Source organism: Mus musculus, chromosome X, assembly GCF_000001635.26.
Source record: "Mus musculus strain C57BL/6J chromosome X, GRCm38.p6 C57BL/6J".
In the NCBI taxonomy this organism is placed as follows: Eukaryota; Metazoa; Chordata; class Mammalia; order Rodentia; family Muridae; genus Mus; species Mus musculus.
Genome location: NC_000086.7, coordinates 65,362,228 through 65,386,668, shown reverse-complemented (window position 1 = coordinate 65,386,668; position 24,441 = coordinate 65,362,228).

The following is a 24,441-nucleotide window of genomic DNA, read 5'->3' as shown; positions in this document are numbered from 1 at the left end:
CAAATGCATGGTAGTTATTATCCTTAGATAAGGTCAGGCTAGAATATATATGAACTTGAACATAAGCTCAAGAAAACTGAAATAATTTCAGATATCAGCATTCAAACTATGCCAAACAGGTCACTGAAGAACCATGGAATGGTTTAAATAAAAGCTGTTTTAGTAAGATTAATAATTTAGGAAATTTGTTCTGGCAGCAAAGGCAAAGATGAATTGGAAGCAAAAGAACTTGAAAGATTCTAAAATCAGGGAGCATCTGTTATTAATTGGCCAAGTAAAAGGTGATAAGTATCCATAGTAAAATGTTAACACTAGGCAGATGTAAACACCATGCAAGAGAAAGCCCTCCGAGCTACTAGAGGTGTACAGAAGATGAAGTTTAATGGAGGGGCAGGGGTTGGAAGGTTTGATACTGAGACCAAAGGGCATATAGGGAAAAATTTCCAGAAAAAGTGAAGGCAAAAATTTTAATACACTTTATCAGACTTGAGAAAAGAAATATCTAAGAAGTATCTTTACAGGTTCTGTGTAAGTTTACAACACCATGAGAAAACAAATATAGACTTCTGCCTCCTAAAAATGATATCATGGTTATAAATGTATTTACATTACTTTGAGAAACACAAATACTTTTTGATGGAATAAATAGCAAAAATGCATCAATATATTGTAGGTGGTACTTATCAGCATAGTATCATTGGAATTGTGCCATCTTTTTAGTCAACAAAACCTGAATAGTCTTCTCAATTCTTCCATAAGATGTGTATTAAATATCATTCTATTTTTTTTGACGTCATTCTTTTTTTCCAATATTTTATTCGGTATTTACTTCATTTACATTTCAAATGCTACATCGAAAATCCTCTATACTCTCTGCTCCCTCCTGTTACCCTACACAACCACTCCCACTTCGTGGCCCTGGTGTTTCCCCTGCACTGGGGCATATAATGTTTGCAAGACCAAGGAGCCTCTCTTCCCACAGATGGCTGACTAGGCCATCTTCTGCTGCATATGCAGCTAGAGACATGAGCTCTGGAGGTACTGGTTAGATCATATTGTTGTTCCACCTATAGGATTGCAGACACCTTCAGCTCCTTGGGTACTTTCTCTAGCTCCTCCTTTGGGGGCCCTGTATTCCATCCAATAGCTGACTGTAAGCATCTACTTCTGTGTTTTCCAGACACTGGCAAAGCCTCACAAGAGACAGCTATATCAGGGTCTTTTCAGCAAAATCTTGCTGGCATATGAAATAGTGTCTGAATTTGCTGGCTGATTATGGGATGGATCCCAGGTGGGGCAGTCTCTGGATGGTCCATCCTTTCATCTGAGTTCCATACTTTGTCTCTGTAACTACTTCCATGGGTGTTTTGTTCCCAATTCTAAGAAGAGGCAAAGTGTCCACGCTTTTTTCCAAATTTTATCTTATATCTTGTGTATTCTAAGTTTCTGGGCTAATATCCACTTATCAGTGAGTACATATCATGTGAGTTCTTTTGTGATTGGGTTACCTCACTCAGGATGATGCCCTCCAGGTCCATCCATTTGCCTAGGAATTTCATAAATTCATTCTTTTTAATAGCTGAGTAGTACTCCATTGTGTAAATGTACCACATTTTCTGTATCCATTCCTCTGTTTGAGGGGCATCAAGGTACTTTCCACCTTCTGGTTATTATAAATCACGCTGCTATGAACATAGGAAAGCATGTGTCTTCCTTACCAGTTGGACCATTTTCTGGATATAAGCCCAGGAGAGGTATTGCAGGATCCTCCAGTAATACTATGTCCAATTATATGAGGAACTGCCAGATTCATTTCCAGAGTGGTTGTACAAGCTTGCAATCCCACCAGCAATGGAGGAGTGCTCCTCTTTCTCCACATCCTCTCCAGCATCTGCTGTCACCTGAATTTTTGATCTTAGCCATTCTGACTGGTGTGAGATGGAATCTCAGGGTTCTTTTGATTTTCATTTCCCTGATGATTAAGGATGCTGAATATTTTTTCAGGTGCTTCTCAGCCATTCAGCATTCCTCAGGTGAGAATTCTTTGTTTAGCTCTGAGCCCCATTTTTTAATGGGGTTATTTGATTTTCTGAAGTCCACCTTCTTGAGTTCGTTATATATATTGGATATTAGTCCCCTATCTGATTTAGGATAGGTAAAGATCCCTTCCTAATCTGTTGGTGACCTTTTTGTCTTATTGATTGTGTCTTTTGCCTTACAGAAGCTTTGCAAATTTATGAGGTCCCATTTGTTGATTCTCGATCTTACAACACAAGCCATTGCTGTTCTATTCAGGAAATTTTCCCCTGTACCCATATCTTCGTGGCTTTTCCCCAATTTCTCCTCTATTAGTTTCACTGTGTTTGGTTTTGTGTGGAGTTCCTTGATCCACTTAGATTTGACTTTAGTACAAGGAGATAAGTATGGATCAATTCACATTCTTCTATTATTATTTTTAAAGAAATATTTCTCTGTAATTAATCTCATTCATTAGTAAAGAAATAAAATAATCATTCAAAATATTATAGTCAATTATACAAAGACTATTGTATAACTACTCAACCTAACATTAGAGAAAACATTACCATCTTCTCAGTAACAGAAAAGTCTTTTCCCTATTTTCAAGTACTACTATAAGCAACAAAAATTAATCACAAGAAATATTTATTTTGGTTTAGAAAACCTTCTCCTCCAAAACCTATGATGTCACTAGCCTTGGGTAGGTTATTAAATATAATTTCCCTCATTGAGAAGGTCTTAAATCCAATTAGAAAGTTATTATTAGGCTGTAGTACCCATATGGTTATCATGCTCTACTGGTCAATGTTGTGGTTCACAGCAGTTATAGCTGGGTAGGACTGTTGATTACTTCTATCCTTTGGAAATTTGCATGACAGCTTCTAATACCATGAATGTCAGTCATCAGAAAAGAGACTTTTAAATAAGCTCCAGCTTGGAGACCTGTAGTTCTGTGGGTATAGGTGTAGAGGGGGGAGGGAGAAAGCCATTGTCCAGCCAGAGTTCCTGTGCTCTGGGCAGGTGGACGGGGAGGACTGCTGGATGCTTTCCACATTGCCCCAGGTGGGCATCTGCTTGTGTGAAGTCACTGACCCCGCACAGCAGGGGGTGGACAAAGGGCAGTCCCCAGTATCAGATTCTCAGTCTCTGGCATCCCATGCTGGATACAGCAGAGAAGCTGAGAACAGAATAGGGGACCCAGGGAGGATATGGAAGAAGGCAGAGGGAGAGAGGTTCCCACACAGTCGAGAGTCCTTAATCCGGGCCTTGATGAACAAAGACAGTCTATGGCTTTAGAGCTTTATTGTAGAAAATCAAGGGGAAAGAGAAAACATAAAAGATAGAGAGACCTGCCATGGCCAAGAGGAAAGAAGGGGGAAAAGAGAGAGAGAAGAAAGGCTAGAGAGTAAGAAAGCTTAAAGAGAGAGAGGTAAAAGCTTAAAGGGTAAGAGTGAGAGTAAGGAAAGTAAAAGCATAAAAGAGTAAGAGAATGAGGAGGGTCCAAACAGCCCCTCTTATAGTGGGATTGTTATCTTGTTGTTGCTAGGTAACTGGAAGGAGTATAGCCAGAATGAAGGTCAGAGGCTTGGGACATTGTGTACTTAACTGCTTGCCAGGAGCCTCTCCTGTGGGGGCTGTGGGGGTGGTAACATTGACAGATATCAGGGGTCCAGGAGACATGAGGTAATGCCTTCTGTCCCATGTATGTGGGAATTAACACCCATCGGGCTATACCAGGGTTCAGACCTCAACTCGACTAGAGACCAGACTGTCTGTGCATAGCCCATTGCCCCACAGAGACCTCTGGGTCCTGTGTCTCAAATGCATCATGTCTATACTATATTATCTAACTGCAATCTAAATATTTGTCCTTATACCAACATATAAATATAGTTCCCAAAACTTATCAAGAAAGCTTATCTTTACAACAGACAAAAACAACTACACTACACAATAACCAAATGAAGTTGTGGAACTTAGTCACAATGGATACTTCTACAATACATCTTCTGTACCTATGACTCAGGAAATACTGAAAAAGAGGGTTCAAAAGATTGTAACATTCAAAGACCAGGAATATCTCTGTGAGACTTTATCTCTTAGTAGTATCATAAACTCCACCCATACAATCTTACCAACATGACTGCCTAAACATGAGCTGAACAAAGGCAGCAACAAAACATGTTACCCCAGATCAGAGCATGCCAGTTGGTTATCCAATACCAAATGGTCAGTCTTGAAAATATACACATAGTAATCACACATACCGAGAAGAGTGTTTTGTTTTGTTTTGTTTTGTTTTGTTTTGTTTTGTTTTGTTTTGTTTTGTTTTGTTTTGTTTTGTTTTTCAAGACAGGGTTTCTCTGTATAGCCCTGGCTGTCCTGGAACTCACTTTGTAGACCAGGCTGGCCTCGAACTCAGAAATCTGCCTGCCTCTCCCTCCTGAGTGCTGGGATTAAAGACGAGCGCCACCACGCCCGGCTCAAGAGTACATTTTATATTTATGAATATATCAATCTTAGGTTTTTTTTCTGTGAATATATAAATATATTTCCTAGAAAGGAAAACATTGTGGCTGGCATACAGTTCAGAAATTTAGTCCATTAGAAATTTTAGTCCATTATCATCATAGCAGAAATTAACCTGGTGTGAAGGAAGACATGATGCTCAGGGTTTTACACCTAGATCAACAGGCTCAGGAATAGGCAGTGAACCATTATACTTAGCTTAAGTTTCTAAAGCTTCAAAGCCCATCTCCAGTGACATATTTTCTCCAACAAAGCTGTACCTTCTCCAATAAGGCCACACTTACTAATAGTATCATTCTCTATAAGCCTATGGGGGTCATTTTTATTGAAACAACATTATATAACTATACAAGTAAGTAACAGCAATTGGTTAGAAAAAAGAGAGACCATGAATTTAAAAGAAGTCAAAAAGGAATATATGAGAGACTTTGGAGGAAAGAACGTTAAGAGAGAAGTGATGTGATCCTATTATAATCTCAAAAACTAAAAGACTGCCAAATTTTTCCATAGCCAAGTCACTACTAATTTATATTCGGCAATTTGAAGTTGAAAACTCAGTCTTACTATGATCAAATTTAATAAAATGTTATTTAATACTAGAATTATAACAATTTATAGCATGGAATTTTAAATTTTAGACCCTAAAATTGTAATGATTAACTTTTGTTTTATGTTTCAAAAGTAAATATAAATTATAAATTTACATGTGTTTGGTCAGAACCTGATTGTGATATATACTATAGGCTTCTTGAGAAACATTTGTCTTCATTTTCCAATCAACTAAAGGTGGCCAACCTATTGGCCATTATATTGTAGAATTTTCTTGAAAGGATATATGGTCCACATTGTACCTATTGTTGTCTGGAGAATTCAAATTAGTTGGTATAAAGCGTTCTTTCAAATATATTGACTGTTTGAAAATAGAAATCCCAAACTTCCTGAAAGACCAAAAGAATCATATAGAATAACTTATAAGCTCTGAAAAATATACTTGTCCCTACATATTTGTATGTGATTTAAAGCAATATAAATTGAGCTTCCTCTGTGTCAGCTTTTAATTACTTAATTCCAAAGGTCTGAAGTAGCACTCTTTTTTTTTCTTCTTCCTGATTCCAAAACTCACAGTAAACAAGGCTTTCTACTCATAAATCAATCATGTTCCATCTCTGCTGTTGTCAGAACTTCCGGTTTCCTTAGAGCTTGTTCTTGCTCTTAGAAATTCTGAACTCATGCAAGTCGTTGGTGTTAGAAATCTCCATCTGAATAGGCACTAAAAGCTTCAATATTACCTACTGCATGAAACAGAAATCCTCACAGTGTCTACCCTAATTTCTCATGCACAAAGGGTTCCCTAGTCTATAAAAGAAAACATAGCCCTTCTGGTTGGTGTCAGTACTGGGTCACCTTGGGCATGGAATTGGCTGACACCCCCACGGTCCCTAGAGGACACTCCACTCGATCTTAGGATCACTGGTGAGTGGAACACAACATCTGTTCCAATCCAATCTCAGGGGACCTGAGACAGCAGTTGGGAAGCAGAAAACCGACCAGACCAGAGGAACAAGTCCCTTCTGGTTGGTACCAGCACTGGTCACCTTGGGTGCAGATTCAGCAGACACACCTAGTCCCCAGAGGACTCTCCACACTATCTTGGAATCACTGACCAGACAGATTTATGGTCCTCAAAGGTGACACCATATCCAGGCACTGTAACATACCCAGGATCTTAGGACAACAGGATCCCAAGATAACAGGAGCTGGGTCAGACCAGTATTTCAGGGTCTCAGAGGAAGCTTGACTGCCAAAAACTCTGACACACCCAGAATCTCAGGTTCACAGGAGCCCATAATCAAAGGATCACAGAGAAAGCTGGACTCTGAGGAGTCCTGAATAAACTGGGATTATAGGATGGACAGGCTCCATTCAGATATATTGAGAGCAGCAAGCACTTGAGATAATCAGATGGCAGGAGACAAGCATAAGAACAGAACCAACAGAAATCAAGGTTACATGGTTTAGTGGCTATTCCTGGTTGTCAACTTGACAATATTTGGAATGAACTACAATCTGGAATTGGAAGGCTCACCAGTTACCCTTATCTGGAGGCTTGGAGATCTTTATCTGGATCTTGGTTTGAAGATCTTGAGCCATAGTGGCTATGGATTCCAGAAGATTGAATCTCCGAGTTTAAGGAACACACCTTTAATCTGGGCTACACCTTTTATCTGGGATTAAAGGTGTGGTGGAACACACCTTTAATCTGGGCTACACCTTCTGCTGGAGACAATATAAGGACATTGGAAGAAGGGAGTCTAGCTCTATCTCTTGCTCCTTTGCCTGCTTGCTGTGTGAGACTGAGTAACTGCTAGATCCTTGGACTTCCATTCACAGTTGCGACTGAACAATTGTTGGGAATTGGGCTGCCGACTGTAAGTCATCAATAAATTCCTTTACTATATAGAGACTGTCCATAAGTTCTGTGACTCTAGAGAACCCTGACTAATACACATGACATCATCAGAACCAAACTCTGCCAACGTAGCAAGTCCTGGGTACACCAACACACCAGAAAAGTAAGACGTGGATATAAAGTCACTTCTCATGATGATGATGAAGGATTTTAAGAAGGAAATACAGGAAGACATAGGTAAACAGATTGAAGTTTTTAAAGAGGAAAAACAAAAATCCCTTAGAGAATTAAAACAAAACAAAACAAACAAACAAACAAACAAACAAACAACACTACAAAATAGGTGATGGAATTGAACAAAACTATCTAGGACCTAAAAATGGAAGTAGAAACAATAAAGAAATCTCAAAGGGAGACAACTCTGGAGATAAAAACCCTAGGAAAAATTCAGGAACGATAGATGCAAGCATCAGCAACAGAATAAAAGAGATGGAAGAAAGAATCTCAGGCAGAGTAGATTCCATAGAAAACATGGACACAACAATCAAAGAAAATGCAAAAAGTTCCTAACTCAAAAGATCCAGGAAATCCAGGACACAATGAGAAGACCAAAGCTACAGATAATAGGAGTAGATGAGAATGAAGATATTCAACTCAAAGGGTCAGCAAATATCTTCAACAAAATTATAGAAGAAAACTTCCCATACCCAAAGTTAGAGATGACCATGAACATACAAGAAGCAAACAGAACACCAAATAGACTGGACCAGAAAAGAAATTCCTCCAAACACACAATAATCAGAACAACAAATGCACTAAATAAAGACAGAATATTAAAAACAGTAAGGGAAAAAAGTCAAGTAACATATAGAGGTATGCCTATTAGAATTACTCCAGACTTCTCACCAGAGACTATGAAAGCCGGAAGGTCCTGGACAGATGTTATACAAACCCTAAGAGAACACAAATGTCAGTCCAGGCTACTATACCCAGCCAAATTATCAATTACCATAGATGGAGAAACCAAAGTATTCCATGACATAAACAAAATCACACAATATCTTTCCACGAATCCAGCCCTTCAAAGGATAATAACAGAAAAGAAGCAATACAAGGACAGAAATCACGCCCTAGAACAAGCAAGAACGTAATCTCTCAACAAACCAAAAGGAAGACAGCAACAAGAACAGAATGCCAACTCTAACAACAAAAATAAAAGGAAGCAACAATTACTTTTCCTTAATATCTCTTAATATCAATGGACTCAATTCCCCAATAAAAAGACATAGATTAACAGACTGGCTACACAAACAGGACCCAACAGTCTGCTGCTTACAGGAAACCCATCTCAGGGAAAAAGACAGACACTACCTCAGAATGAAAAGGCTGGAAAACAATTTTCCAAGCAAATGGTCTGAAGAAACAAGCTGGTGTAGCCATTCTAATATCGGATAAAATCGACTTCCAACCCAAACTTATCAAAAAAGACAAGGAGGGACACTTCATACTCATCAAAGGTAAAATCCTCCAAGAGGAACTCTCAATTCTGAATATCTATGCTCCAAATGCAAGGGCAGCCACATTCATTAAAGACACTTTAGTAAAGCTCAAAGCACACATTGCACCTCATACAATAATAGTGGGAGACTTCAACACACCACTTTCATCAATGGACAGATCGTGGAAACAGAAACTAAACAGGGACACAGTGAAACTAACAGAAGTTATGAAACAAATGGACCTGACAGATATCTACAGAACATTTTATCCTAAAACAAAAGGATATACCTTCTTCTCAGCACCTCACGGGACCTTCTCCAAAATTGACCATATGATTGGTCACAAAACAGGCCTCAACAGATAGAAAAATATTGAAATTGTCCCATGTATCCTATCAGACCACCATGGCCTAAGACTGATCTTCAATAACAACATAAATAATGGAAAGCCAACATTCACGTGAAAACTGAACAACACTCTACTCAATGATACCTAGGTCAAGGAAGAAAGGAAGAAATAAATAAAAGATTTTTTAGAGTTTAATGAATATGAATCCAGAACATAACCCAACTTATGGGACACAATGAAAGCATTCCTTAGAGGAAAACTGCTAGCTCTGAGTGTCTCCAAAAAGAAACTAGAGAGGGCACACCCTAGCAGCTTGACATCACACCTAAACGCTCTAGAAGAAAAGGAAGCAAATTCACCAAAGGGGAGTAGACTGCAGGAAATAATCAAACCCAGGGGCAAAATCAAACAAGTGGAAAGAAAAGGAACTATTCAAAGAATCAACCAAAGGAGGAGCTGATTCTTTGAGAAAATCAACAAGATAAATAATCCCGTAGCTAGACGAACTAGAGGGCACAGGGACAGCATCCTAATTAACAAAACCAGAAATGAAAAGGGAGACATAACAACAGATCCTGAAGAAATCCAAAACACCATCAGATCCTTCTACAAAAGGCTATACTCAACAAAACTGGAAAACCTGGACTAAATGGACAAATTTCTAGACAGATACCAGGTACCAAAGTTAAATCAGGATTAGATTAATGACCTAAAGAGTCCTATACCCCCCCAAAGAAATAGAAGCAGTCATTAATAGTCTCTCAACCAAAAAAAAATGCCCAGGACAAGATGGGTTTAGTGCAGAGTTCTATCAGACCTTCAAAGAACACCTAATTCCAGTTCTTTCCAAACTATTCCTCAAAATAGAAACAGAAGGTACTCTACCCAATTCATTCTATGAAGCCACAGTTACTCTGATACCTAACCACATAAAGACCCAACAAAAATAGAGAACTTTAGACTAACTTCCCTTATGAATATCAACGAAAAAATACTGAATAAAATCCTTGCAAACCGAATCCAAGAACACATTAAAACGATCCTCCATCATGACCAAATAGGCTTCATACCAGGGATGCAGGGATGGTATAATATAAGCAAATCTATCAATGAAATCCACTATATTAAAAAACTCAAAGATAAAAACCACATGAACATCTCGTTAGATGCTGAGAAAACATTTGACAAAATCCAACACCCATCAATGATAAAAGTCTTGGAAATATCAGGAATAAAAGGCCCATGCCTAAACATAATAAAAACAATCTACAGCAAACCAGTAGCCAGCATCAAAGTAAATGTAGAGAAGCAGGAAGGAATCTCACTAAAATCAAGGCTGCCCACATTCCTCTACCTATTCAATATAGAACTTGACATCCTAGCCAGAGCAATTGCACAATAAAAAGGAGGTCAAGGGGATACAAGTTGAAAAAAAAAAAGATGTCAAAATATCACTATTTGCAGATGATATGATAGCATATATAAATGACCCGAAAAATTCCATTAGAGAACTCCTAAACCTGATAAACAGCTTCAGTGCAGTAGATGGATATAAAATTAACTCAAACAAATCAAAGGCCTTTCTCTACACAAAGGATAAACGGGCTAAGAAAGAAATTAAGGAAACAACACCTTTCACAATAGTGACAAATAATATAAAATACCTTGGTGTGACTCTAACTAAGGAAGTGAAAGACCTGTATGATACGAACTTCAAGTCTCTGAAGAAAGAAGTCAAAGAAGATCTCAGAAGATGGAAAGATCTCCCATGCTCATGGATTGGGAGGATCAATATAGTGAAAATGATAAAAGAATCTCTGGTGGAATCACCATTCCTGACCTAAAGCTGTACTACAGAGCAATTGTGATAAAAACTGCATGGTACTGGTATAGTGGCAGACAAGTAGACCAATGGAATAGAATTGAAGACCCAGAAATGAACCCACACACCTATGGTCACTTGATATTTGACAAGGGAGCTAAAACCATCCAGTGGAAAAAAGACAGCATTTTCAACAAATGGTGCTGGCACAACTGGCATTTATCATGTAGAAGAATGCAAATTGATCCATTCTTATCTCCTTGTACTAAGGTCAACTCTAAGTGGATCAAGAAACTCCACATAAAACCAGACACTGAAACCTATAGAGGAGATGGTGGGGAAAAGCCTAGAATATATGGGCACAGGGGAAAAGTTCCTGAATAGAAGAGCAATAGCTTGTATTGTAAGATCTAGACTTGACAAATGGGAACTCATAAAATTGCAAATCTTCTGTAAGGAAAAAGACACTGTCAATGAGACAAAAAGGCCACCAATAGATTGGGAAAGGATCTTTACCTATCCTAAATCAGATAGGGGACTAATATCTAACATATATAAGCCAACATTTCCCCAATCTTCGTTTTGTTTTCAGGTCCATTTCTATCTACAAGCTCTTATAGTAACACTAGGTACCACACAAAAAAGGCAGTCCCTTGGAAAAATAGTAGATAACAGTCTACTGGTATATATTATACGAGTTTTCTTCTATGAAAAAGAAAGTTTAGTATCCTGAGATTACAAAAAAATGGCTATATATATATATATATATATATATATATATATATATATATATATATATATATGGAACTCAAGAAGATGGACTCCAGAAAACCAAATAACCCCATTAAAATATGGGGCTCAGACCTAAACAAAGAATTCTCACCTGAGGAATATTGAGCAGCTGAGAATCACCTAAAAAATTGTTCAACATCCTCAATCATCAGGGAAATGCAAATCAAAACAACCCTGAGATTCCACCTCACACCAGTCAGAATGGCTAAGATCAAAAATTCATGTGACAGCAGATGCTGGCGAGGGTGTGGAGAAAGAGGAACACTCCTCCATTGTTGGTGGGATTGCAAAACTGTACAACCACTTTGGAAATCAGTCTGGCACTTCCCCCTAAAATTGGACATAGTACTATCAGAGCATCCAACAATATCTCTCCTGGGCATATATCCAGAAGATGTTCCAACTAGTAATAAGAACACATTCTCCACTATGTTCACAGCAGCCTTATTTATAATAACCAGAAGCTGGAAAGGACCCAGATGTCCCTCAACAGAGGAATGGGTACAAAAAACATGGTACTTTTGCACAATGGAGTACTACTCAGTTATTAAAAGCAATGAATTTATGAAATTCCTAGGCAAATATTTGGACCTGGGGTTGTCATCCTGAGTGAGCCAACCCAATCACAAAAGAACTCCCATGATATTTACTCACTGATAAGTGGATATTAGCCCAGAAACTTAGGATACCCAAGATATAAGATACAATTTGAAAAACACATGAAACTCAAGAAGAACAAAGACCAAAGTGTGGACACTTTGTCCCTTCTTAGAATTGGGAACAAAACACCCATGGAAGGAGTTACAGAGACCAAGTTTGGAGCTGATATGAAAGGATGGACCATCTAGAAACTGCCATACCTGGGGATCCATCCCATAATCAGCCTCCAAACACTGACACCAAGTCATACACTAGCAAGATTTTGCTGAAAGGACCCTGATATAGCTCTCTCTTGTGAGTCTATTCTTGGGCCTATCAAACACAGAAGTGGATGCTCACAGTCAGCTATTGGATGGAACACAGAGTCCCCAATGGAGGACCTAGGGAAAGTACCCAAGGAGGTAAAGGGATCTGCAACCCTAGAAGTGGAACAACAATATCAACTAACCTTTAACGCCCGGAGCTCATGTTTCTAGCTGCATATGTATCAGATGATGGCCTAGTTTGCCATCAGTGGAAAGAAAGGCCCTTTGGTCTTGCAAACTTTATATGCCTAAGTACAGGGGAACTCCAGGGCCAAGAATTGGGGGATGGAGGGAAGAGAGTGGGGGGCGGGGAGGACATGGGGAGTTTTGGGATAGCATTGGAAATGTAAATGAAGAAAATACCTAATAAAAAAGTAAAAAAATAAAATTAAGAAAAATACAAATCATCTATTTATTCTAGAGGTTTAAAGTTCATTTGAAAATCTATAATCTTTTAATGTTATAAACCTTGTTTTTCTGAAATAATGGTTGCCTTTCTTCAGAGTGCAAATGAACATCAAGGAAACACAAAAAAATTAAAAATAAATAAATAAAATTTAAAAATAATAAAAGTTATAACTGAATTTACTCTTTGAAACAGATGCAGGAACAGAAATATTCAAACTATTTAGAATATATTGGATGTCAGGAAGGACATTTACTGTATATTAAAACTGATTTTTTTTTTGTAACTCATATGCAAAGCAGTAATTGCTTCTCTAACCTCTTTACTGGCCTTTACCAAGATGTGTCAAGCAGCTCATTTAGGTTGGTTATACTTCACTTATAATATCTACATCTGGAGGATATTTTCTCACTGCTGTCAATTCCTAGGGCTGGAGGCCATTTTTTTGTAATCTCAGGATACTAAACTTTCTTTTTCATAGAAGAAAACTCGTATAATATATACCAGTAGACTGTTATCTACTATTTTTCCAAGGGACTGCCTTTTTTGTGTGGTACCTAGTGTTACTATAAGAGCTTGTAGATAGAAATGGACCTGACAACAAAACGAAGATTGGGGAAATGTTGGCTTATATTGAGGCTTCTCAAAACAGAAGGAAAAACAGATTTTAGACTTCTGCTGGAATGTTATAAAATAAGCTAGTCTTAAATTCCAACAGTTTGATAGCATCCAATCTCCATACCCAATTATTCAAAGAAATATGTTGCAGTTCCATGCTTCAGTGTAATTTTAGAATCAGACATAGCCTTTGGCAGTGTGTCACTGTTTTATCCATGACTTACCAACAATATTGGACACTATTATTTTTTATTAAAACATATGTGGCATATAAAGATAATGGATATTTTCCTTGTTCTGCCTACTGAGCTCTAAAGCATCTAGAGCTTAGTATGTGCTCACAAGTAAGGAATACATGAATTACCCTAAAAAATTCTACTTTTAGAAAATTGATTTGTGCTCTCTCTTTTTTTTCATTTTAGTGGGTTTTTTTTAATTAGGTATTTTCCTCGTTTACATTTTCAATGCTATCCCAAAGGTCCCCCATACCCACCCCCCCAATCCCCTACCCACCCACTCCCCCTTTTTGGCCCTGGCGTTCCCCTGTACTGGGGCATATAAAGTTTGCAAGTCCAATGGGCCTCTCTTTGTGCTCTCTTTAAATATTCCTTAGCATAAATCAGATTTACCTAACCTATTTATAATATACATTAATATAATTTAATATATGTGAATGATTATTTGGGCTCTATATTTTAATTATGTAATATATCAGTATTTTACTATATCAAGCAAATGATACTGTGTTAGAAACATTATGACAAATCATTTCACCTCTACAATTATTGAAAATTATCTTTATGTGGTAGTCTTTTGTTTTGTTTTGTTTTGTTTTGTTTTGTTTTGTTTTGTGTTTTTGTTTGTTTGTTTTGTTTTGTTTGTTTTTTGTTTTTTGTTTTTTGTTTTTTGAGACAGGGTTTCTCTGTGTAGCCTTGGCTATCCTGGAACTCACTCTGTAGATCTGGCTGGCCTCAGACTCAGAAATCTGCTTGCCTCTGCCTCCCAAGTCCTGGGATTAAAGTTGTGTGCTACCACTGCCCAGCTTGCGGTGGATAGTCTTGTTAGTTAACATGAATGGTCTAGAATTAACTAAAGGACAAGGCCTAGGTATACCTGTGAAAAAATTTCTTGATGAAGGAAGACCAATGCTAACTGTGAATGTTAGCTTTCATTGGTGCCCAGAAGTAAGGAGGTGGAATATGGAAGCTTTGCTACCTGCTTGTCTTCCATCTTGCTGGCAAGTTTATCTGTTTTTACTGGTGTATTATCTCTTTGCTCTTGCTAAAACATACCTTCTTTCCAGAAAATTTTGAGCCTTAAGAACTAGATTAGGACCACTGACATGTTCCGATTCATATGCTAAGTGACTATTGGATTCTCTACTCATTTGAAGTAAGATAGCCATTGTTGGTCTACCCAAAACATATTGTGTCAAACCCATGAACTTACTTAATGCCAGGAATAGTGTTCCTGTGTCAAGATGGAAGATAAAATCAGAACAATCTGCAGAAGCTAAAGGGCCAACTAGACTAGTGCTTTCAACAGTGACCCACAAAAGGAAAGACAATTCCTATCAAGTTAAGTAGCAAAGACCAGCATTTGAGGTAGTCCTCAGACCTCCACATATGTACAATAGAACACTTGTGCTCTCATACATACATATACACACATAGATGAACACACATATCACATCCATACATGCTAAAACCAAAATTTTATGATTTCAGTTTCTTTTGTTAAATACTGGACAGATGTATAATGCAAATAATTTAAAGTTGTAATACATATCAATTTATTGTTGTTTTCCTCAAGTTTCGGTATTTTGTACATAAATTGCTCCATCTTATGTTAAATATTTTAGTGCTTATTTTTAACAAAATACCCTTCCTCCTTGTAGACTTGAATTTTAAATGAGAGATCAAATAATGAATACATCAGAAATTGCCTTCAGTCTCTCAAGTAAAACAGCCATGTCATGTTTTTGCCAGCCTCTATTATGTCTATAATCTTTTCTTTCTTATTCAACATATGGAGATGCAATTTCCAAGTCCTGTTTCTTGAAAGAAGTAACATTCAATATAATTAAATATTTTGGAAGCAATTCAGTATAAACTATGTATTCATACACATATTTAAGTTCTATGTATAATTTTATGATATCGTCAGTTTCATGCATCAGTAGACTTTTAAATAACTCTACTGTTTCACATTTTCAACTCTTCTGCAATATATATTTAATGTAAAACCAACAATAATCTGTAGGTAGTTTAATCTTTATAGTCATTCATTTATTCCTTGCCTTTGTCATTGTTCTTAAGGATATTGTAGTGGAAGACAGCTACAGGAAACCTGAGATTATGCAGCAGAAGAAATATTCCAGATATTAGGGCATTTTGAGAAGCTTTTGAGATGAAGATTCTAAAAACTAAGCTTAGACACTCATTATAGTCATAGAATTTATTAGTATTTTTGTCTAGAAGAACACTACACATCTGATCAATGACACATGTAAACTCTGGCTCTCAGAGAATTTGTTGTAGCCTTTGTACTGTATAAGAGACATCACTTGTACTCTAAAGAATTAAAACTTTGTGGATGATCACACTGACTGAATGCTTATAAGTTTTGAAATTAGTGTGTTGTGAGTATCTGAGAGAATGCTGCATGGAGGAATTGGCAAAGGCTGCAAGATGTGGAGGGAATGATCACTCTCCATTGTGATCATCTTGCAGGTGCAACAATCCTGTTTAAACTTCAGAGTAGACATTATAGAAAACTAAATATGATTTTTAAATATAAAAATATAAATAATATTATTTTAAGGACTGGCATATCAGATCAACAGTTAAAAGTATCTGTTGGAGAACTTGCACATTGTATTTGATCCCCAAGACCCATATAATGAAAGGCAAGTACCAACTTCTACAAGTTATCAACTGACTACCATACAAATGCACATGCATACAAATATGGACATATAGACACAATGAATGTAACAACAACCACAAAAAAACTAAAAATATGGCTGGAAAGGTCACTCATCAGTTAATAGAACATAATAACCTTACAGTGTGTGGATATTCAGTTCCCAATATCCATGTGGGACGGCTCACAACTGTCTAAAACTCAAGCTCCTAGGCCACCACAGATTTTTCTATAGTCATGTCTCTGGTGTAGTTTTCAAATTGCTAATTGATGTACAAGGGTTCACCCTACTGTAAATGGTGCCAAAGCTGGACAGAAGATGCTGAGTTTTAGAGGAAAGGAATCTAAGCAAGAAATGGGGAACAAGTTAGAAAGCAGTACTGCATTTAGCTCCTGCTTCCATGTTTGAGTTTTTACCCCAACTTCTCTCCACAATGGATTATTACCTGGAAATGTAATAGTAGATAAAACCTTTCCTTTCCAAGTTGTTTTCAGTTAGCCTTAGCACATCACCAGAGAAGGAAACTGAAGCATGCTTGTTGAATACTTTGTAGGCATTAAAACAAAAAAACAAAAAAACAAAATGTTTAGTTATTTCAAATACTTATTAAAAGCTAAATACAAATGTGCTTCTATATTGTTTTTGCATTTATGTTAAAATGAAAGATGTATACACTTGGGAAGTAAAATAAAGGGAAAAACATTGGACATAAACTTATTATTAAAATAGCTAGAGTAGAATTTTAGTTTAAAAAATTAATTTGTTATTTTGACAGAATTACTGTATTTGTTAGTATATTTTAAAGTTTGTCTGCAACCACATTTCCTTTAGCCAACTGCTGAGTATAATAGGCTTTAATTAATGTAATGTTTTAGTCTATTTAGCCTTTGGTGTTGAACTCAGGCAGCATTCATGGGCAGTTAAGTTTTATGACTTTATAATGACAGAACAGCTTCTCAAAGCATAAGTGACCTCCAAATAGCTAGAAGATTTGCTTAGATTGTCTGCTATTAAAGCATAAATAATATACCCCATTTTCAGTAAATAATCTTACTTGGGTATGAAACATATATAAAAGAGAATAATTTACATGACATTCATGTGTTTTATATTTTGTATACAGAATGAGAACTGAAAATGCTACATGAGTTTGGACAAGTAAATACATGATTAAATAAAATATGTTTTGCCTCTGTTACAAAATTCTGATAGGACTCAGGTGAAATTTAGTTCAAATGGACATAATTTTTCAATCCTTTATCATCTGCCTTTGTAGTTATTCTAAGTATAGATCACATATAAACATTGTAATTTTCCAACAGTGCAAGTATATGTGCAAGGACAGCAGACATTATGAATTTCTTCATGAGCATGCCTTTTATTGAATCATTTAGAGAATAACATGTGGTATGTTATAGACAAAATCATTTCCTCAGAAGGATGGTGGCATAATATCTGATATACAGGACTCTTTCACCTTATATGACAAAGTTACTGGCAAATGTCATTAAGTTAAGGGCTTTGTAGTGACAAGGTAATTTTGTATTATTTGAGTGCAATAAATATACAAAACTCCTAATGAAGAAAGGGTATCTCATATAGACCTTTGCATAGACAAGTATGTCAAAGGAGAGAGTAATTTGAAGCTGAAATGCTACTGGCTTGGGGGGATAAAGAAGACACATAGAAAACCCATTACTTGATATGTACTCACTGATAAGTGGATATTAGCATTAGCACAGAATCTTAGAATACCCAAGATACAATTTGTAAAACACAAGAAAATCAAGAAGAAGGAAGACCAATGTGTGGATACTTCATTCCTTCTTAGAATAGGGAAAAAAATAACCATGAAAGGAGTTATGGAGACAAAGTTTGGAGCTAAGACCAAAAGATGGACTCTCCAGAGACTACCCCACCCGGTGATCCATCCCATAATCAGTCACCAAACTCAGACACTATTGCATATGCCAGCAAGGGTTTGCTGAATGGACCCTGATATAGCTGTCTTGTATGAGTCTGTGCTAGTGCCTAGCAAATACAGTAGTGGATGCTCACAGCCATCTATAGGATGGAACACGGGGCCCCCAATGAAGAAGCTAGAGAAAGTACCCAAGGAGCTGATGCGGTCTGCAAACCTATAAGAGGAACAACAATATGAACTAACCAGAACCCCCAGAGCTCATGTCTCTAACTGCATATATATAGCAGAAGATGGCCTAGTTGGCCATCACTGGGAAGAGAGGCCCCTTGGTATTGCAAACTTTATATGCCCCAATACAGGGGTACACCAGAGCCATGAAGTGTGAGTGGGCAAGTTGGGGAGCAGGGTGGGGGGAGGGTTAGGGAACTTTCGGTCTAGCATTTGAAATGTAAATTAAAAGAATATCTAATAAAGAAAAAGAAAGAAAGAAAATGTATGACTATTAGACTCTGGATAAGTGAAGAAGCCGGTACTTCCCTAGATCATCCCCCAGCCCTCCAGATGTTACTGAGCCACAACGACTCTCAGGTTTTAATGGTGTAAGGCCAAGTTTGGATGTTTGCCCTCTAGAATTATAAGATACAGGTTTTGGATTTCTACAGTCTACATTGTCGACTATTTCAGGACTCCAGAACTTACTAGCTGGAGTTGGTTGCTCTTATTATTTATGTGCATAAATGTCTTACTTTTATCTTCCATAAGAAGACCTTATTCCTTATGCACAGAAATGTACTAGGGTTTGGCTCTAGATCTGAAAACTTGCCTTTGGCAGCAAAATTCCTAAATAACTACCAAATCGAAAAGAGATGGCACTCTGATATGAATGAATCTCATTTAGTCACTCACCTGCTTACTGAACAAAAGACTTGACCCCTGCTGAGAGCAGAAGTGCTGATTAGGGGACATAGGTGGTTCTTTCTAGCCCTTAGAATAAACTTCTTTATCAAAGCAGCCTGGAGGCATTTTCCACCCTCTGACCTCCCCCATTACTCTCTAAAATGTGAAATAAAAAATTTCCATAGCTGTAAACTTCCCTTCCACACTGACTCAAAAGTCAAAGCTTACTGCCACTCTAAGTAATTTTATGAAAGAATTTTTTCATATTGTATAGAAAACATCCTCCAATTTGTGTTTTTGCTGCAATATAAAAGAAAATGCAAAGAAAAGGCTTCTGGAACATAAAGCAAATATTTTTCTATAATTTCCATTTTATGACAAAAAGGCTCAGCATGTAGACTTAAAATAAAAATTAGTAAGCAGGGGGTTGGGGATTTAGCTCAGTGGTAAAGTGCTTGCCTAGCAAGCCCAAGGCCCTGGGTTCGGTCCTCAGCTCCGGAAAAAAAAAAAAAAATTAGTAAGCAGAAAATATACCTTAGTTTATTTTTTAAATATTTAGTTATATCAGCAATTCTTCTAGTTTTCCTACAGTATTATGTTCACTAATTGGGTGACCATAACTGCTCCTGAGTCAAAAATAGTTATTTCCCCTATACTCTGTTTTATAATATTGCAAAGGATGTGTGCATATTTCATAATTTTAAGAAGTTTCCCTTAAGTTAAGAGAAAAAAGCTTAACTTTGATGTATGTCCAGTGATTAGTTATTAAGAGAGTCACTGCATGTGAAAAGTGATGGAAATAAGCTGGTGGATACATGTGTGATAAAAGTCAAGCCATTGATCTGGATGAAAACCAAGAGTGCTGGATACTGAATTAATCACATTTCAGGATTCTTAAGAGCTGCACTTGATTATGATTTGAATACACAGGAGAAAGAATTCTGAGTAGAAAAATGGTTGTTGCACATTGAAAGATGCAGACTCTATAGTAGTCATTGTCCATCTTTTTTTTTTTTTAACTTTTTTTTTTTGTTTTGTTTTTTTGTTTTTTTGTTTTTCGAGACAGGGTTTCTCTGTGTAGCCCTGGCTGTTCTGGAACTGACTCTGTAGACCAGGCTGGCATCGAACTCAGAAATCTGCCTGCTTCTGCCTCCCAAATGTTGGGATTAAAGGCATGAGCCACCACGCCTGGCTTTGTCCATCTTATTTAATGCTATTATTTCTAACGATGAAAAGTGGTTGACTCAGGCCTTCGTTATTTTATTGTATTTGTGTGTTTAGATTTTGACATATAGTCCCATTTGTCAAAGGTGTTCTATAGCACAAGTGACTTCCTGTATTATGCTCCCAATTGTTTGGAACAGGAGCACTTAGGTCACCATACCTGACAAATTCTGTTTGATTCTTGTTATTGCCTGTGTGTTTTAAATTTTCATTAGTTCTTTGAGAATGTCCTACAATGTGTTTTGATAATATACAGTCCTCCCCAACTCCTCCTATATCCACCCTCATGTTCTTTGTCTTTCATCATTAATTTGTTTATTTACTTTACATCTGGATTGCACCCACCCTTCTCCTTGTCCAACCCTCTCCTTATTACTACCTCTTCTCCTAAGAGAAGGGAAATCCCCTCTTGAGTACAACCCCACCTTGAGACATCCAGTTGCAGTAGGACTAGGCATATCCTCACACACTGAGGCCCAACTAGGCAGTCCAACTAGTGGGAGGGGATTTAAAGGTAGAATCAGAGACAGGCCTGGCTCTAATTGTTAGAGGACACACATGAAGAACAAGTTTCATGTCTGCTACAAACATGGGAAACTAGTTTCAGCCATGTATGCTCTTTAGTTTGTGGTTCAGTCTCTGTTAGCCCTCATTGGCCCAGGTTATTTGATTCTTTGGGTCATCTTATGGTGTCCTTGACCCCCTCAGATTCTCTTAATTCTATTCTCTACTCTTCTATAAGACTGCCCAAGTTCTGTCTGATGTTTGGCTGTGGGTCTCTCCATCTGTTTCCATCTGCTAATGGATGAAGCCTCTCAGAAAACAGTTATGCTAGGCTCTTGTCTCCAGTCTTAGCAGAGTGTCATTAATAGTGTTATGAGTTGGCTCTCTCCATGTAATGGGTATCAATTTGTGCTAGTAATCATTCTGCCATTCCCTCAGTCTCTGTTCTATCTTTATACCTGCACATCTTGTAGACAGGACAGATTTGGGGTTAAAAGTTTTGCAAATGATTTGTTATCACCCACCCTCCAGTAGAAGTCCCTCCTGGCTATAAGAGGTGGCTACTTCACCTTCCATAGCCTCCACTGGTAGGAGTCTCAGCTATGGTGACCCCTACAGACTCTCAAGACCTTCCCCAGGTTCAAGTGTGCAGTTAGTCCCAGAGATTTCCCCCACTAGTTTCATTTCTTACTTACAGCATTCTCTTTCCCCCTTCTTAAAACACCTGTTTCCCATTCTCTTCCCCTCCTCACCCTCTCCCACCCAGTTCCCTGTATCTAATCCCTTCCAATCACTGTTTTGTTGTCGCTTCTGAGTGAGATTCAAGCATCCTCCTTATGGTCCCCCTAATTATTTAGTTTCTATATATTATGTAGGTTACTGTTTTGTCTTATGGTATCCTTAGCCTTCCAAAAGCTTTCAGTTTTGTGAGGTCCCATTTATTAATTGTTGATCTTAGTGCCTGAGCTATTGGTATTCACTTCAGGAATTTGTCTCATGTGCCAATATATTCAAGGAAGTTTCTTATATTCTTTTCTCCTAGTTTTAGCATGTCCAGTTTTATATTGGGGACTTTGATCCAGTTGAACATCAGTTTGTGAAAAATAATAAATATGGTTTTATTTGCATTCTTCTAAATAAAAATATTTAGTTGGACCAGCAGCATTTGTTAAAGATGCATGCTTTTTAAAATTGTACAGTTTTAGCCTCTTTGTCAAAAATGAAGAATCTGCACGTGAGCAGGTTTACTTTTGGATAGTTCATTCCATTCCATTGATCAACCTGTGGTTTTATGCCAATATCATCTCATTTTTATAACTATTGTTCTGTAATACAGCTTGAAATCATGAATGGTAATACCTCCCAAAGATCTTTTATTGTGCAGGATTGTTTTAGTTAACCTGGGTTGTTTGTTTTTCAATATGAAGTTGGGAATTGTTCTTTCAATTCTGTAAAGAATTTTGTTGCAATTAATCTGTAGATTGCTTTTGTCAATATGTCTATTTTGACTATGTTAATCTTACTGATCCATGAAAATGGGGGATTTTTCCATCTCCTGAAATCTTCAATTTTTTTTTCAGAGAATTGTCATATAGGCCTTTTACATGCTTGATTAGATTTATGCAAATATATATTTTTGTGGCCATTGTAAAGGGTGTTGTTTCCATAATTTTTTTTCTCATCCCTTTTATCATTTATATAAAGAAGGGCTACAGTTTTATTTTTTGTTTTATTGTTTTTGTGTGTGTTAGTTGTGTATCCACCCACCTTGCTGAAGGGGTTTATCACCTATAGGGTTCTCTAGTAGAATTTTTGGAGTCACTGATATATATTTTATCATCTGCAAATAATGATACTATCACTTCTTTCAATTTCTTTCCCCTTGATCTTCTTTAGATATCTTAGTGGTCTAGATAGAACTCAAACACTATGTTGAAAAGATAGGGACAGAGTGGGCATCCTTGTCTTGTGCCTGGTTTTAGTGGAATAACTCCAAGTTCCTATACAATTAATTTCATGTGGGTTATTGGATTTCTGTGTGTTGCTTTTATTATACTTAGGTATGCACATTTTATCCCTGATTTATCTAAGACATAAAGGGGTATGGGATTTTGTCACAAGCTTTCTAAGCAATTAATGAGATGATCATCTGATCATTTTCATTCATGCTTATATGGTAGATCACATTGATGAATTTTCAAATACTGAAGGACACTTTATGCCTGGGGAAAAGACTACTCGATTTGTGCATGATGGTTTTTCTGTGTTCTAGGATTCAGTTTGAAAGTATTTTATTGACTATTTCCATTAATATTTATAAGAAAAACTGTTCTAAAATTCTCTTTTTGATGTCTTTTATTCTACTTCTTTGTGTAGTTAAGGTATTAGGGTGACTGTGGACTCAAAATGAGTTTGTCAATGTCCTTTATGTTTGTAATGTTTGTGGAATGGTTGGAGGAGTATTGGTATTAGCTTTTCTTTGAAAGTTTGGAAGAATTCTATTCTAAAACCTTGTGGGCCTGGGGTTCTCTTGGTTAGAATATTGTAATGGTCACTTCTATTTTTTTTTATTTTTTTTATTACATATTTTCCTCAATTACATTTCCAATGCTATTCCAAAAGTCCCCCACACCCTCCCTGCCCCCACTCCCCTACCCACCCATTCCCATTTTTTGGCCCTGGCATTCCCCTGTACTGGGGCATATAAAGTTTGCTTGTCCAATGGGCCTCTCTTTCCAGTGATGGCCAACTAGGGCATCTTTTGATACATATGCAGCTAGAGTCAAGAGCTCCAGTGTACTAGTTAGTTCATAATGTTGCACCTACAGGGTTGCAGATCTCTTTAGCTCCTTGGATACTTTCTCTAACTCCTCCACTGGGGGCCCTGTGATCCATCCAATAGTTGACTGTGAGCATCCACTACTGTGTTTGCTAGGCCCTGGCCTAGTCTCACAAGAGACAGCTAAATCACGGTCCTTGCAACAAATGCTTGCTAGTGTATGCAATGGTGTCATAGTTTGGAGGCTAATTATGGGATGGATCCCTGGATATAGCAGTCTCTAGATGGTCCATCCTTTTGTCTCAGCTCCAAAATTTGTCTCTGTAATTCCTTCCATGAATGATTGTTTCCAATTCTAAGAAGGGGCAAAGTGTCCACACTTTGATCTTCGTTCTTCTTCAGTTTCATGTGTTTTGCAAATTGTACCTTATATCTCACTATACTAAGTTTCTGGACTAATATCCACTTATCAGTGAGTATATATCATTTGAGTTCTTTTGTGATTGTGTTACCTCACTCAGAATGATGCCCTCCAGTTCCAACCATTTGCCTAGGAATTTCACAAATTCATTATTTTTAATAGCTGAGTAGTACTCCATTGTGTAAATGTACCATATTTTTTGTACCCATTCCTCTGTTGAGGGGCATCTGGGTTCTTTCCAGCTTCTGGATATTATAAATAAGGCTGCTATATACATAGTGGAGCATGTGTCCTTCTTACCTGTTGGGACATCTTCTGGATATATGCCAAGGAGAGGTACTGCAGGATCCTCCGGTA